This window comes from Lepus europaeus, chromosome 10, assembly GCF_033115175.1.
Source record: "Lepus europaeus isolate LE1 chromosome 10, mLepTim1.pri, whole genome shotgun sequence".
In the NCBI taxonomy this organism is placed as follows: domain Eukaryota; kingdom Metazoa; phylum Chordata; class Mammalia; order Lagomorpha; family Leporidae; genus Lepus; species Lepus europaeus.
The window spans coordinates 68,398,718-68,413,411 of record NC_084836.1 but is presented as its reverse complement, the minus strand read 5'-3'; the positions used below and the strand labels follow the sequence as shown (position 1 = coordinate 68,413,411).

At 55.9% G+C, this 14,694-nt stretch overlaps 1 long non-coding RNA gene across 1 annotated transcript; it reads right to left on the bottom strand.

The window, feature by feature from the left end:
* Positions 1-5,454: 5,454 nt before the first annotated feature.
* LOC133767760 (uncharacterized) lies at positions 5,455-8,954 on the bottom strand. The gene is made up of 3 exons (XR_009866909.1): positions 8,759-8,954; positions 5,855-6,080; positions 5,455-5,662 (listed from the first exon to the last, which is right to left on the bottom strand). It is a non-coding gene; the product is annotated as an uncharacterized LOC133767760 (long non-coding RNA).
* Positions 8,955-14,694: the final 5,740 nt, after the last annotated feature.

Below are 14,694 nucleotides of genomic sequence, written 5' to 3'. Positions count from 1 at the left end.
GAGGAAGAGAGAGGAACTGACAGAAAGATCTTGCATCCACTGGTTCACTCCCCAGATGGCTGCAACAGCTGGAGTTGAGCCTGCTGGAGCAGAGTTGATCCAAAGCCAGGAGCCAGGAGCTGCTTCTGGGTCTCCCATGCAGATGCAGGGGCCCAAGGACTTGGCCATCTTCTACTGCTTTCCCAGGCGCAAGAGCAGAGAACTGGACCTGAAGTGGAACAGCCAGGACTAGAACCAACGCCCATAAGGGATGCTGGCACTGCAGGCCAGAGCTTTAACCCACTGCACCACAGCACCAGCCCCCAGACACTCTGGATGGGATGTGGGCATCCCAAACAGCAGCTTACCTCACCGTGGCTCCCTGGGGAGGGGTTAGCAAGTGTGATGACAGCCCTGGCCTAAAACCTGGAGCTGGTTTTCTGGCTATACTGAGCCTCCTTTGACACAGCCCCAGATCCCAGGGCAGCGGGACTTTGGGTTAGGAGGAGGAGAAGTTACATGGAAATATTCTGGGGCCAGCGCTGTGGCACAGCGGGTTGAGCCACTGCCTGCAGTGCCAGCTTCCTGTATCAGCAGCGCCAGTTTGAGTCCTGGCTGCTCCACTTCCCATCCAGCTCCCCACTGATGCACCTTGAAAAAGCAGTGGAAGATGGCCCAAGTGCTTGGACCTCTGCACCCACATGGGAGACCCGGAAGAAGCTCCTCACTTTGGATTGGCTCAGCCTCGGCTATTGGGGCCATTTAGGGAAGTGAACCAGCAGATGGAAGACCCTCCCCCCCATCAGTCCTCTTGCCCTGTAACTCTGCTTTCAAATGAATAAGTCTTAAAGAAAACATGCTGGGAGAGGACAGTTCGCCGCTCCTGTTTTGGCAGGAAATGCTCAGATCCAGGGACCCACAGAGACCCCGGGGACACTGCAGGGGGGACGGAGGTGGAGGATACCCGTCTCCACAAGGCAGGAGCAGGGAGCAGTGACGTTTGGGGAGCACTGGTTTGGGGCGCCTGCAGAGGACTTGTTCTTTTTTTTTTTTTTTTTTGACAGGCAGAGTGGACAGTGAGAGAGACAGAGAGAAAGGTCTTCCTTTTGCCGTTGGTTCACCCTCCAATGGCCACCGCGGTAGGCGCGCTGCGGCCGGCGCACCGCGCTGATCCGATGGCAGGAGCCAGGTGCTTCTCCTGGTCTCCCATGGGGTGCAGGGCCCAAGGACTTGGGCCATCCTCCACTGCACTCCCTGGCCACAGCAGAGAGCTGGCCTGGAAGAGGGGCAACCGGTACAGGATCGGTGCCCCGACTGGGACGGGACTAGAACCCGGTGTGCCGGTGCCACAAGGCGGAGGATTAGCCTAGTGAGCCGCGGTGCCGGCCTGAGGACTTGTTCTGCTGTGTCTGAGCAACCCTTGGCCCAGCAGAAAACCTAGGATTTGGGAGAATTCGCCAGGGCTTGGGTACTCTCCTGGCAGGAAATGGGGCCCACGAAGCACCCCCCTTCCAGGTCCCAGGCAGGCCGCAGGGCTGGGTGCAGCGTCTGGCAGTGATTAGGAGGGGAGCTGGGGCCGGGAGGCCCCAGGCTTGGGCCGGTCAGGAGTGACCCCAGCCGAGAGTCCGATTCCAAAGGCAAACGTCACAGGCGATCCGGGATTCCAGGCTCACCCCACGTGTGGTTCCCATTAGGGCCGGCCAGGGCCAGGGTCTTCCAGAGGGCCAGGCTGGATACGGAGCCCCTCCCCCGGCCGGCCCCGCCCTGGGCAGGCGCAGTGCCTGGTCTCACCCAGCCCAACCTTGGGGGATTTTTTTTTCAGTCCCCTAAAGAGCGCAAAGGGACAGGGGACTTGAAACCTTGAACACTGCTCCCACCCCCACCAGCGAAGGCTAATCCCCCCAGACCCTAACACTGTGTGTGTAGGGGGGCTCTTCCCACCCCCACCCCCAGCTCAGCTGCTTTTGTTCAGCTCCGCCCCTCTGACCAACATGGCCAAAGCCACTGCCCTTCTGCTAGCGGGCAGTCCTCCATCCTAAAACCCAGCCCTGCAACTCCCATCATTTCCCTCCTTCCAAAACTTCCAGCACATTTCCAGCCACTCTGCAGCTCTTTGAGACTGGTCCCCAGTGGTCCCTAGATACACTTATGTCGTGGTGTTTTCGGCACACAGTATTTCTTTCTTTTTCCTTTTTTTTTAATTTGAAAGGCAGAGTTACAGAGAGAGGAGGAGAGAGAAAGGTCTTCCATCTGCTGGTTCACTCCCACCCACAAATGGCCGCAATGGCCAAGGCTGGCCCAGGCCAAAGCCAGGAGCTTCTTCTGGGTCTCCCAAATGGGTGCAGGGGCCCAAGCACTTGGGCCATCTTCCACTGCTCTCCCAGAGGAAGCTGGATCAGAAGTGGAGCAGCCAGGACTTGAACCGGCACCCATATGAGATTCAATTGCAGGCAAAGTCCCAGGGGGACTGGGTATTTCTAAAAAAATACTTATAGCTGTCAACATCTGAAAGCCAGGGGGCAACATACAAATATTCACATTTCTGACTTTTCTTGAGAACAATATTTTCTTGAACATACCTCGTTCGGGTTCGTCTCAAAACAACCAAAACCCAGAAATACTCTTGTTCCAATCACTTCAACTTCACTCTTGCCATACACAATTATGCTTCGACTCTCCCAAAGATCAGCTCGTCATCCTCCCTCTGCGACCCCCACCCTCTACCTCCCAGGGGCTTCCCAAGGCTAGGGACAGGCAGGCCTGATGCCGCCTGGTCTCCCCAGGACCAGCGCCCAATCCTCAGGACACACCCAGCAAGTAGCTGCTGGGTGCCTGATTCACAGACAGGGTGCAGGCCCCAGCACGCTCCAGGTGGGACCCCACCCCCACCCCGCCCCAAGCAGGCTCAGCGGGACAGCGGGGTCCTTCTCGCCCGACTCCCAGGGTAGCACAAGGTTGGGATTCTGGCTCTTGCAACGCTCAGCGCTCAGCGACTCCAACCCGGCGCTTCCTAAAAGACGCAGTGGGGGGTGCTCAGGGCTCGTCCCTCTGCAGTGTCCCCGCGATAGGCTCAAGCCCTGCGCGCGCCCCAGACCCTCCCCCAGGCCGTGGGGGAGGGGGAGGCGGGAGCAGATGTCAGCAATTAGGGCTCCGGACAGTCCCCGCCCGCAGCGCGGCCGGCGGAGCTGCGCGCAGGACCCGCGCTGGCCGGGACTTGGGGCGGGGCTGGGGCGCGGTTTCCCGGGCCGCGGGGCGGGGCGTCCTGGCTTCTCCCGAGGGAGATGGCGCTCCGCAGCCTGCGACCTGCGCGAACACCAGGCCTTGGCAGGTGCTGACTCATTCCGGAGGAAAGCAAGGGCCCCTCTTCTCACATGGGGGCGCCCCCCCCCCGTGAGCCTGCGACTGCCGCAGGGTTAGGGCTGCCGGCTGTGCTAGGGGCGGCAAATGGCTTGGGTTAGCCGCAGTGGCCCGCCAACGAGGGCTGGACTCTCCTGGCTCAGCGTTAGCGACCCCTGGAGCAACATGGCGTCCTGGCCCTCTCCCACCCTCAGCCTGACTCTTGCTGCAAGGTAGACCCCGGATCAGCCCGTGCCCCCTCCCCCACCCCTCACTTGTCCAGGCAGGTGATTTCCTGGCACCCCTGCAAAGGCTCCTGTTTGCTCTGCGCAGCCAGAGACCTTTAAAAACAGAAATCGGTGAGGGTGGGGGAGTGGGAACCAGTCGCTTCCGGTTTAACAGCCTCCCTTGGCTTCCCGGGGAAGATGGCCCCAGCTTCCCCTGGTCCCTGCCGGAGCTGAACTGACCGCTCTTCCCCTGAGTCTCTCCTCTGCCTGGCTACTTTTCTGTCCCCTTGAACTTGACAAACTTGCCCCCACCTCTGGCCTTGACCTGGCTGGGCCACTGGGCCCAGCTCTTAACAGGAGCGTCACCTGCCCGTCGTCATCACTACCTGAGTCAGTGTCATTTAGCCGGACAGGGATCTTCCCAGGGTGCGCTGCGTTCTAGAATTCCCTTCCTTACTTGCTCCATTTGCCGTCTCTCTCCCTGTACCACCCCCCTGCCATCATTGCTTTCCCTTCCAAATAAATAATAAATAAATCTTTTTTAAAAAGCCATCATCACAGCCTATACTTTTGTTTATTTGAAAGGCAGAGTTACAGAGAGGCAGAGAGAGAGAGAGAGAGAGGTCTTCCATCTGCTGGTTCACTCTCCAGATGGCCACAACGGTTGGAGCTGGGCCAATCCGAAGCTAGGAGCCAGGAGCTTCTTCCAGGTCTCCCACACAGGTGCAGGGGGCCCAAGGAGTTAGATCATCTTCCACTGCTTCCCCAGGGCCATAGCAGAGAGCTGGATCGGAAATGGAGCAGCCAGGGCTCAAACTAGCACCCATATGGGATGCCGGCACTGCAGGCGGCAGCTTTACCTGCTGTGCCACAGCGCCGGCCCCACAGCCTCTCCTTCAACTGAGTGGGTACTGTGGGCCAGGCTTTTTTTCTGAGCCCTCTTCATGTGGCTGATCTGATCTGATCTGCTTGCTCACCCCCACGAAGTGATCACTCACATCTTCTCTTTACAAACAGGCTGCAAACAGTCAGAGGCACCCAGCACACACACGCGGCAAACACAAATCGCTTGGTAAGCAGTGGCTCCATTAATTATTACTGCACACCAGACACGTGGTGGGGAAAAGAGATAGAAGGGTGAGCCCAGGCGTTTAATAATTACTGCCGGGAGGCGGGACAGGGCTGACGCCAGCAGAGTCAGCGTGGGGGTGGCGGTGGGCACAGGGCAGTGAGGGCACTGGGGGGACCCTGGGTCCCCACAACTCTCAGAGCAATGCTGAGGGGTGATCTGGGGCAACCATTCACCCTCTGGTGCCCCCTGGAGCAGGATGATGGGGGCTGTCATTACAACTAAGCTTTAGCTCCTCTGAACCATAGCCCCCTCCCCTCAGCCACCCACCATGGACTCTGCAGAGCAGGGGTCTCCCCTAGCCAAGCAGAGAGCTAGGACTGCACAGGTGTTTGTCGAGTGACTACCTGAGCAAGGGGCTGGCCAGGAAGGGGAAGAGAGTAAGTAGGGGAGGGGAAGACAAAGGGATTGAAGCAGGAATTGGGCACAGGTTCTGTATCAGAGCCTCAGCTTCCTTATCGGGCCTGCCTTCCCAGCTGGGCCCCAGGGCTGGTCAGCTGAGTTGGGGGCAGGTGCAGGAGAGCCACCTCTTGCTCTCTGGGGCGGGTCCCGGGGGCGGGGTTGGGGGGGTAGCTGGTGCTCCCCTCCCCCACAGCCCAGTCCCCTGGAATGTATGGAGAACTCATTGTCCCGCACAAAAGCCTTCTCGAAGAGGGCGAAGAGGGCGGGGTGGGCAGGAGGCTGAGTAACAGCCCGCCACACCGGGGCCCCATCAATCTGCCGGCCCCTGGAAGATGGACTCGCGCTGCGCTTGTTCCAAGCCTCAGAAGCTGCTCACCCTCCTCCTCTGGGCTCCGGACGCGGGGGTGGGGGCTTTGTGCACATGGCGCTTGACCCCTCATGTTGCGTGATGTCCCCCACCCATGCTCCTTCTTCTAGGCAGGAAAACCAGTCTGGTCTGCTGTGGATCTTCCCTTGCAGGGGAGGGACCTGGGATCCCAGACCCCAGGCAAGGCAGCCTCCTCCCCCACGCCGGCCTCTGGGAGTACAACTGACAGATGGTGCAGTGTTAACAGATGACCCGGACAGCAGACCCGCTCAGCTGCTCTGTGCCCCAGCTCCCCGACGCAAGGGGATGGCCTTCAACCTGGACCGAGACAAGGGGAGGGGGTGGCCGAGCAGAGGAAGCAAGACTGAGTGGGCACACAAAGCCCCCATGTGGAATCCCGTCCCTGCCACTCACCTGGCTGGGCCACCGCCAGTGGGTCCCTGGACCTCTGAATCTGGAATGGGGCCGTAGCAACCCAAGCTTTCCTTTCTCACTGCCTTTGACGCAGGCGACTCCGATTCTTCTTACTGTACAACAAGTTTTAAAGCCTTGTGGGGGGGCTGTTGCAGCACAGCCGGTGGAGCTGCCACTCGCAATGCTGTTCCATGTCCACTTCCGGTCCAGCTCCTTGCTGATGCGCCTGGAAAAGCAGTGGAAGGTGGCTCAAGCGCTTGGACCCATTTGGGGAGTGAGAAGTGGATGGAGGATCTCTCTCTGCCTCTCCTTCCCTCTCCCTGTCACTCTGCCTTTCAAATAAATAAATCTTTTTAAAATAAAGCCTATGATGGTATAAAAAACATAACGGTTATTGTAAACTGTAAGTGCCTGCCCAGTCCTTGTTTATAAAATCGTTGTTACGCGCCGGCACACCGGGTTCTAGTCCCGGTTGGGGCGCTGGATTCTATCCCGGTTGCTCCTCTTCCAGGCCAGCTCTCTGCTATGGCCCGGGAAGGCAGTGGAGGATGGCCCAAGTGCTTGGGCCCTGCACCCGCATGAGAGACCAGGAGAAGCACCTGGCTCCTGGCTTCGGATCAGCGAGATTCGCCCGCCGCAGCGGCCATTGGAGGGTGAACCAACGGCAAAAAGGAAGACCTTTCTCTCTGTCTCTCTCACTATCCACTCTGCCTGTCAAAAAGAAAAAAAAATAAAAAATAAAAAAAAATAGTTGTTACAATGGTTTTTTCTAAAGATTTATTTTAATTATTTGAAAGCGTTATTGGGGGGGGGGGTGTCTTCTATCCACTGGTTCATTCCCAAAATGGTACAGCCAGAGCTTTAGCTATCTGAAGCCAGGAGCTTCCTCTGGGTCTCCCACCCAGGTGCAGGGGCCCAAGCACTTGGGCTGCCTTCTACTGCTTTCCAAGGCCATAAGTAAGGAGCTGGATCAAAAGTGGAGCAGCTGAGACTCGAACCAGCATCCATATGGGATGCCAGCGCCCAAATGGGATGCGGGCACCGCAGGCAGACTTTAGCCCACTATGCCACCGAGGCCCCCAGAGCAAATGTATTTAGTGTGGGTGACAGTGGCAAAGTTTGAAACAGAGTAGAGGGGAGTCTTCAGAGAACTGCTGAAGGGAGTGGTCAGTGGCTGGACACTGGCAGCGTGGAGGACACCAAGGATGAACAGAAATGGAGAGGGTGTGGCCCGTGGAGCCCCAGGCTGGGGAGGCCCTGCTCTGAGCGGCTCAGCGCAGCAGAAGGTGGTGGCAGGGGGCGGAGGGCCTTACTTGGAGGGCAATGAGGCTCTCTTTCTTTCTCTCTCTGGCTTTGCGAGATGCCTAGAGCCTGAGGCGCTGAATGCCCAGTATGGCTTGAGCTGAGCCAGAGAGGACAGGCTATAGCTGATAAGAACCGTGAACTCCTGTGCCTGCACCCTCCCCCGATCCCCAGTACAGAAGGGTGTGCAACAGGTGTGATGCACAGTGGTCAGGACCGCCCCCCACCCCTACCCACCGCCTGAACTTCACCTCTGACCCCCATCCCCACCCTCACCCCAGGGGCCATAGCCCAGTGAGGGTGAGTTGGCGAGAGCCAGCCCTAAATCAATCCCAGACTCTCCTAGGCAGCGCTGAGTTACAAGCTACAGGCTTTGTGATGTAGATCATGATCTAGGGCGTAGGGGACATGACCTATGGCAGGTCCCCAGAAAGGGCCAGAGCTGGGGTTAGAGGCCATGGGTTACAGGCTCATGCTCCACCCCGCCCCCTGTGTCAAGTCTTTCAGCTGTGGGCCCCTCCCCACGACTGCCATCCCCAGCGAGTACCTGTGGCGGTACCTGTGCTGTGGATGGGACCGCAAAAGGCAGGTCGAGATGACAGCAGATGTGGCTCCCTGGAGGAGACTGATCCATGCTCCAATCTGCACTCAAAGCTACTTTAAAAAAAAAAAAGATTTTATTTATTTATTTGAATGTCAAAGTTACACAGAGAGAGAAGAGGCAGCGAGAGAGAGAGAGAGAGAGAGAGAGGTCTTCCATCTGCCAGTTCACTCCTCAATTAGCCACAATGGCCAGAGCTGCGCTGAACCAAAGGCAGGAGCCAGGAGCTTCTTCGGGTCTCCCACGCAGGTGCAGGGGCCCAAGCACTCGGGACATCATGATGCCTGCCACTCCACACATTCCCCACTGCCACAACCATCTCTATGGCAGAGCCACACACAAGGAGTGCTGGGAGCCAGTGGGAGCATCTATAAGGATCCTCCCAAAGAGGGAAGCCTAGGTGGGGTGCCTGGGAAAGCAGTGGAAGATGGCCCAAGTGCTTGGGCCCCTGCACCTGTGTGGGAGACCTGGAAGAAACGCCTGTCTCCTGGCTTTCGCTTGGCCCAGCCCTGGCCGTTGTGGCCATCTGGGGAGTGAACCAGTGGATCGAAGTCTTTCTCTCTCTTTCTCTCTCTCTCTCTCTCTCTATCTCTCTCTCTCTCTAACTCTTCCAAATAAATAAGTAAATCTTTAAAAAAAAAAAAAAAATGAGACCCTCGACCCTCCTGTCCAGACCCTACCTCTGCCTCTGCCCCTGGGATCCTAGGAAGCCTCAAGTTCGTGGGGTGGGGATGCGCTCCCAATTCCTGCCCAGGGCTGCCACCTGCTGGCTAAGAGTTGCCTTGCAGAAACAGGACCTTGACTGAGGTTGGGATTTATGGGGCTTGGTGTTGGACTAGAAGTAGCTTCTCTAGGTTTGGGGACGAAGAATTTGAAAAAGCAAATCCCAACATCTCCTTTCACCCGCCCAGACGTCCTTGGGAGCTCTCAGCACAGTTTAAAGTATCCCTAAACCTCGACAGTCTTTTTTGTGTAGTGCACACATTTACAAAGCAACTCACCCCGGGCTGGATGCAGGAGCCGCAGAGACGGCCAAGGAGGTGAAAGCAGCCAAGAAGGAGGCTGTGATGGTGAGAGAGCACAGTGCAAGCGCTGGGGCAGGGGCCGGACACGGAGCAGGATTCCAGGGATGCTTACGGAGTGAATCAGCACCAAGGAACGACTTCTGGAAAGCTTGGGGAAGAAGTAGCCGGAGAAACGGAGAAATGTCTCTTTCCTTTCTTCCTGTGATAACCAGGTAATCGTTATCTTAAAGGAAGATTCAAAAGCAGTAGTTTAACAAACAAAGTAGCACAGTCCCCTCTTGCCCCTCTCCTGCACCCCCCCACCCTCTCAAATTAGCCACTTTGTAATTAGCAACGTTCTGCCTGCTGGCTCTCAGCCTCCGCCGCACAGTAGAATCTCATCAGGAATTGTGTTTTGTTTTGTTTTGTTTTGTTGCCAGGCAGAGTTAGACAGTGAGAGAGAGAGAGAGAGAGAGAGAGAGAGAGAGAGATATTTATAGACAGTGAGAGAGAGAGACAGAGAGAAAGGTCTTCCTTCTGTTGGTTCACCCCCCAAATGGCTGCTATGGCCGGCGCGCTGTGCCGATCCGAAGGCAGGAGCCAGGTGCTTCTCCTGGTCTCCCATGCGGGTGCAGGGCCCAAGCACTTGGGCCATCCTCCACTGCACTCCTGGGCCATAGCAGAGAGCTGGCCTGGAAGAGGAGCAACCGGGACAGAATCTGGCGCCCCGACCAAGACTAGAACCCTGGGTGCCGGCGCCGCAGAGGATTAGCCTAGTGAGCCACGGTGTTTTTTTTTTTTTTTAACGTATTTATTTATTTGAGAGAGAGAGACAGGGAGAGCGAGCATTCAGCTGCTAATTCACCCCCAAATGTCCACCGCAGTCCGGCAGTCTGGGGCTGGGTCAGGGGCTGAGAAAAGGAGCTGGGAAGACAACCCAGGTCTCTCGTGTGGGTGGCAGGAACCCAATTGTCTGAGCCATTGGTGCTGTGTATGTGTGTGTGTTTGCTCGTGTACGTGTGTGTGTATCATTATAGTTAACTTTTCCCAGCCAGTTTACAAAGTAGATTAAAGATGTTTTCAGGGTAGTGCTGGATCGGAAGTGAAGCAGCCAGGATTCGAACCGGCGCCCATATGGGATGCCAGCACTGCAGGCGGCAGCTTTACCTGCTATGCCACAGTGTTGGCCTCAAGTTATTTTTTTTTTAACATAGGTGTGATCTTCATGTACTCTCCTTTCTCTAGCCTATTGATAAGCATTTAAACTGGTCCTAATTTTGGAATTTTACAAGCAAAGCCATGCCCACGCCCTAGGAAGGAGCTCCTGGCCCTGAGTGTGTGGCACCTGCAGCTCCAAGGGCAGTCCCAGGGACTATACCTTTGGAAGTGGTGTTTGGGGAAAGATTTCTAAAAGCAGTGTTTCTGGGCCAATGTTTGTGCACATTTATTACTTTGACATTTCCTGCCAAAATGCTTTCCTAAAACCCTCCACTGATTTACATCCCCCCATAGGGTAAGCATTTAATATTATTAACAATGAATTTTTGCCAAGTCGATGGGCCAAAAGCAGTATTTCATTATTCTAACCTGCTTTTCCCTGCTGGCTTGTGAGATGAAGCATCTTTTCATATGTTTTCTGATCTTTCATATTTCTCCTGTGAATGAACTGCACATTTTTTTTTTAAATTTTCAAAAATTTGAGAGGCAGGGAAAGCTCCCATTCACTGATTTATTTCCCACAATATCTACCAACAGCTGAGGCTGGGTCAGACCTAAGTTGGGAACCACGGACGTAATCTGGATTTCCCACGGAGGTGGCAGGGGCCCGAGAACTTGGACCATTTTCCACTACCTTCCCAGGTGCATAAGCAGGGCCCCGCATCAGATGCACAAAGTAGCTGGGACTCCAGCCGGCTCTCTGGGAAGAGATGGGGCCGTCACAAGAGCTGGCTCTACATGCTGCACCACAATGCCTGCCCCAGAAGTTCTCTTCTTAAATATTTTTTTTTTAATAGCAGGTGCACCTGCTTTCAGAGAGCATTCTCTGGCTGTCAGCAGTGTTTTTGTGCCAGAACATTGCACACAGATTGAGTGCAAAATCCAGGACACCATATTCTGGGACCATTCCCTTTATCTGAAGAAACTCTCCCCCGCTCCAAGGCATGGACCGGCCCTTGGAGAAGGCACACAGCCCTCCCCTGTTTGTCCATTCGCTCATCCTGTCTACTCCCTGGTCCAGGCCTCCAAGTCACTACAGCCAGGAAAGCTGTGCTGTGTTCTGAGTGTGTGGTACCTGCAGCTCCCGAGGGCAGCCTGCATCCTCTGCTCCCACCGGGCCTGTACCACCTGCATCCCCCAAAGTGCCAGGGGATCCCCAGCTTGCCATCAGCCTCAACTTTGCTTCACATGTTTGAGAAAATAAGAATCAAGCTAGGGGGCTGGCACTGTGGCGTAGCGAGTAAAGCCACCGCCTGCAGTGCCAGCATCCCATATGAGCACTGGTTCAAGATTCGGCTGCTCCACTTCTGATCCAGCTCTCTGCTATGGCCTGGGAAAGTAGAAGATGGCGATGGCCCAAGTGTTTAGGCCCCTGCACCCATGTGGGAGACCCGGAGGAAGCTCCTGGCTCCTGGCTTCAGATCGGAGCAGCTCCAGCCATTGCAGTCATCTGGGGAGTGAACCAGCAGAGGGGAGACCTCTATCTCTGTCTCTGTCTCTCCCTGTCTCTCTCTCTGCCTCTGTAACTCTGGCTTTCAAATAAATAAATAATTCTTAAAAATAAAAAAAGAAGAAGATCAAGCTAGAACATTCCTATAGGCAATAGAAAACTGTAGGGAATGGCCAAGAAGTTTGCATAAAGAACAAAAAGGAAACATAAAATAGTTAAAATCTGTTTACTTACTTGTTATTAATTTATAAGCAAAAGACAAAAGGACATTATAAAACTTAAAATATTTAACAATTACACTTCGTTCACACTTTTATGATACTAGCAGACACAGTAACAGTATTTCAGAGTCTTTTTTTTACATTTATTTATTTATTTGAAAGGCAGAGTTACAGAGTGGCAGAGACAGAGAGCGAGAGCAAGAGCGAGAGCGAGAGCGAGAGAGAGAGAGAGAAGTCTTCCATCCACTGGTTCACTCTTCAAATGGCCACATGGCCAGAGCCAGGAGCTTCTTCCACATGGGTGCAGGGGCCCAAGGACTTGGGCCATCCTCCACTGCTTTCCCAGGCCATAGCAGAGAGTTGGATTGGAAGAGGAGCAGCCAAGTCTTGAACTGGCGCCCATGTGGGATGCAGGCATCCCAGGCAGCGGCTTAACCTGCTGCACCATGACGCTCAACCACCCCAATATACTGAATTCTTAAACCTTTCATGATTTGTTGCTCCTCTAATGGGGAATGATTCTTTTCCTTTCTTCTGTTTGAGCGATTTATTTATTTACTTGAAAGTCAAAGCAAGGGAGAGAGAGACAGACAGACAGACAATCTTTCATCTGCTGGTTCACTCCCCAGATGGCCACAGTAGCCAGGTCTGGACCAGGCCGAAACCAGGAGCCAGGAGCTTCGTCCTGGTCTCTCGCATGGTGGCAGGCCCCCAAGTTCTCGGGCCATCTTCTGCTACCTTCACAAGTAGCAACTTATCTCCTTTGTCACCAGGCCTGCTCCAGGACAAATTTTGGATGAATCGAATCAAAAGTCAGGATTTCTTTCAATAGAGGCTGTGCCGGATGAAGCTCTCAGAAAGATTTGCAGCAGAGTCAGAGGAAGGAACCCCTCTTTCCTTAAGCCCAAGGCAACAGTTTGGGTTCAGTGGCGGCTAACGGAAATAAACCTAGCCGGCTTACACAACAAGGGGTTAGAGACGTAGGTCTGGGTCCAGAGACAACTCCAGGCAATGAGGGTCATGTGAGCTTCGCCTGTGACACAGAAAGTAACCGGCACTGCTACAGGAAGCCGCTCACCGGGTGACCCTGCCACGGATGTCCCAAGCTATAGAGCTCAGCTCCAAATTTGTGTCTCGCACCGAGCAGTGTGTGAGCTCAGGGGACTCCCGGGAGTGTCACTCTCGCTCCCAGCCTCTGCAGTTCAACAAAAAAAGCAGCTTCGGGGTATGGGGAGCAGCTGCCACCGGGCTGAGGCCCGCGTTTGTCTGCTTACGACAGAACGCACCCTTAACTGGGGCACTACTCGTAAAGCAGCAAGGAGATATATATATATTTTAAAATATTTATTTATTTATTTGAAAGCCTGAGTTACACACAGAGAAAAGGAGAGGCAGAAAGAGAGAGAGAGAGAGGTCTTCCATCCGCTGGTTCACTCTCCAGTTGGCTGCAATGGCCAGAGCTGTGTCGATCTGAAACCAGGAGCCAGGAGCTTCTTCTGGGTCTCCCATATGGGTGCAGGGGCCCAAGGACTTGGGCCATCTTCTACTGCTTTCCCAGGCCATAGCAGAGAGCTGGATCAGAAGTGAAGCACCCGGGACTCAAACCAGCGCCCATGTGGGATGCCAGCACTGCAGGCGGCAGCTTTACCTGCTGTGCCACAGCGCCAGCCCCAAGGAGAGATCTTAAAAGCTTAGCTTTGGAGCCGGCTCTGTGGCGCAGCGTGTTAAGCCACCATCTGTGGCACTGGCATCCCATATGATTCAAGTCCTGACTGTTCCACTTCCCATCCAGCTCTCTGCTATGGCCTGGGAAAGCAATAGAAGATGGCCTAGGTCCTTGGGGCCCTGTACCCACGTGGGAGACCCGGAGGAAGCTTCTGGCTCCTGGCTGCATCCTGGCCTAGCCCTGTCCATTGCAGCCATTTGAGGAGTGAACCAGCAGATGGAAGATCTCTCTCTCTCTCTCTCTCTCTCTCTCTCTGCTCCTGCCTCTCTGTAACCCTGCCATTCAAATAAATAAATAATAATTATAAGTCCCAGTAACCCCTTCAGTGCTTCAGGGAGCCCCAGGCCTACTTGGTGTGATACCCAGCACCTGTTCTTCCAGCCCGCTGGGCCACAGGTGGAAGGGTCCTTGGAGCTAGGTGCACCTGGGCTCCGCAGCTGGGGAGCCATCGGGCCGAGGCCCTCCCGTCTTCCTCCTGGAGCCCCCCCCGGCAGGGAGGAGCAGCCGGTCTGAGGCCCATCCCCGCCTGGCAGGATCTTGGCCAGCTCCCGAGACAGAGCACTCCCGCTTGGGGCCCCCAATCCCTTCCTAACCCGCTTGACCCAGCTCAGCCCAAGGGGTTTGAGGCTGCCCATCTGTCAGCAGCCAGCCAGGCCCCAGCTAAGTGTGTGCCCGGGAGTCTGGGAGACGGACGGCTGGGGGCCCCAGGCGCTGTGGCCGGCTGTGGTGACCGCCTCATGGAACTCCTCCCACGTCCAGGTGAGGCCCCCTCTGGACCCACGCTGCCCTCCTATGGCTCCTACAGCTGCAGGAGACCCGGCCCTCCCCTCTCCATTCCAGATGCCTGCTGTGTGAGCTCCAGCCTGGAGGAGCAAGAGCTGCCGCTGGGCAGGGCGGGGCTGGGCATGTCTGGGCCACCCTCCTGCCCAGGCCCCGACAGCCTGGCCCCAGGCTGCAGGCCGGCAGCCGCCCTGTACTGGGCCTGCGTGCGCAACGATACGGCCCAGCTGCAGGCTTTGCTGGATGCTGGGGTCTCCCCAGAGGAGGCCACGCAGGCCGATGGCAACGGGCGGGTGAGACGCTCCCCTCCCTCACCCCTACTGCGTGCTTGGGCCAGGGCTCCGTACCCCATGCTGCACTGCCCTGAGTCCCCGAGAGAAAGAGAGAGAGAGAGAGAGAGAGAGAGTGAGTGAGTCAAGGTCACCCCCCACGACCTGTGTGCTGAGCTGGAAGGGGGTGGGGGAGCATGGGGCTGGGCCCTGGGACAGGTGTGGGCTCCAGGGAGACCCAAGAGGGGACTCAGCTGCCCCGCCCCCAG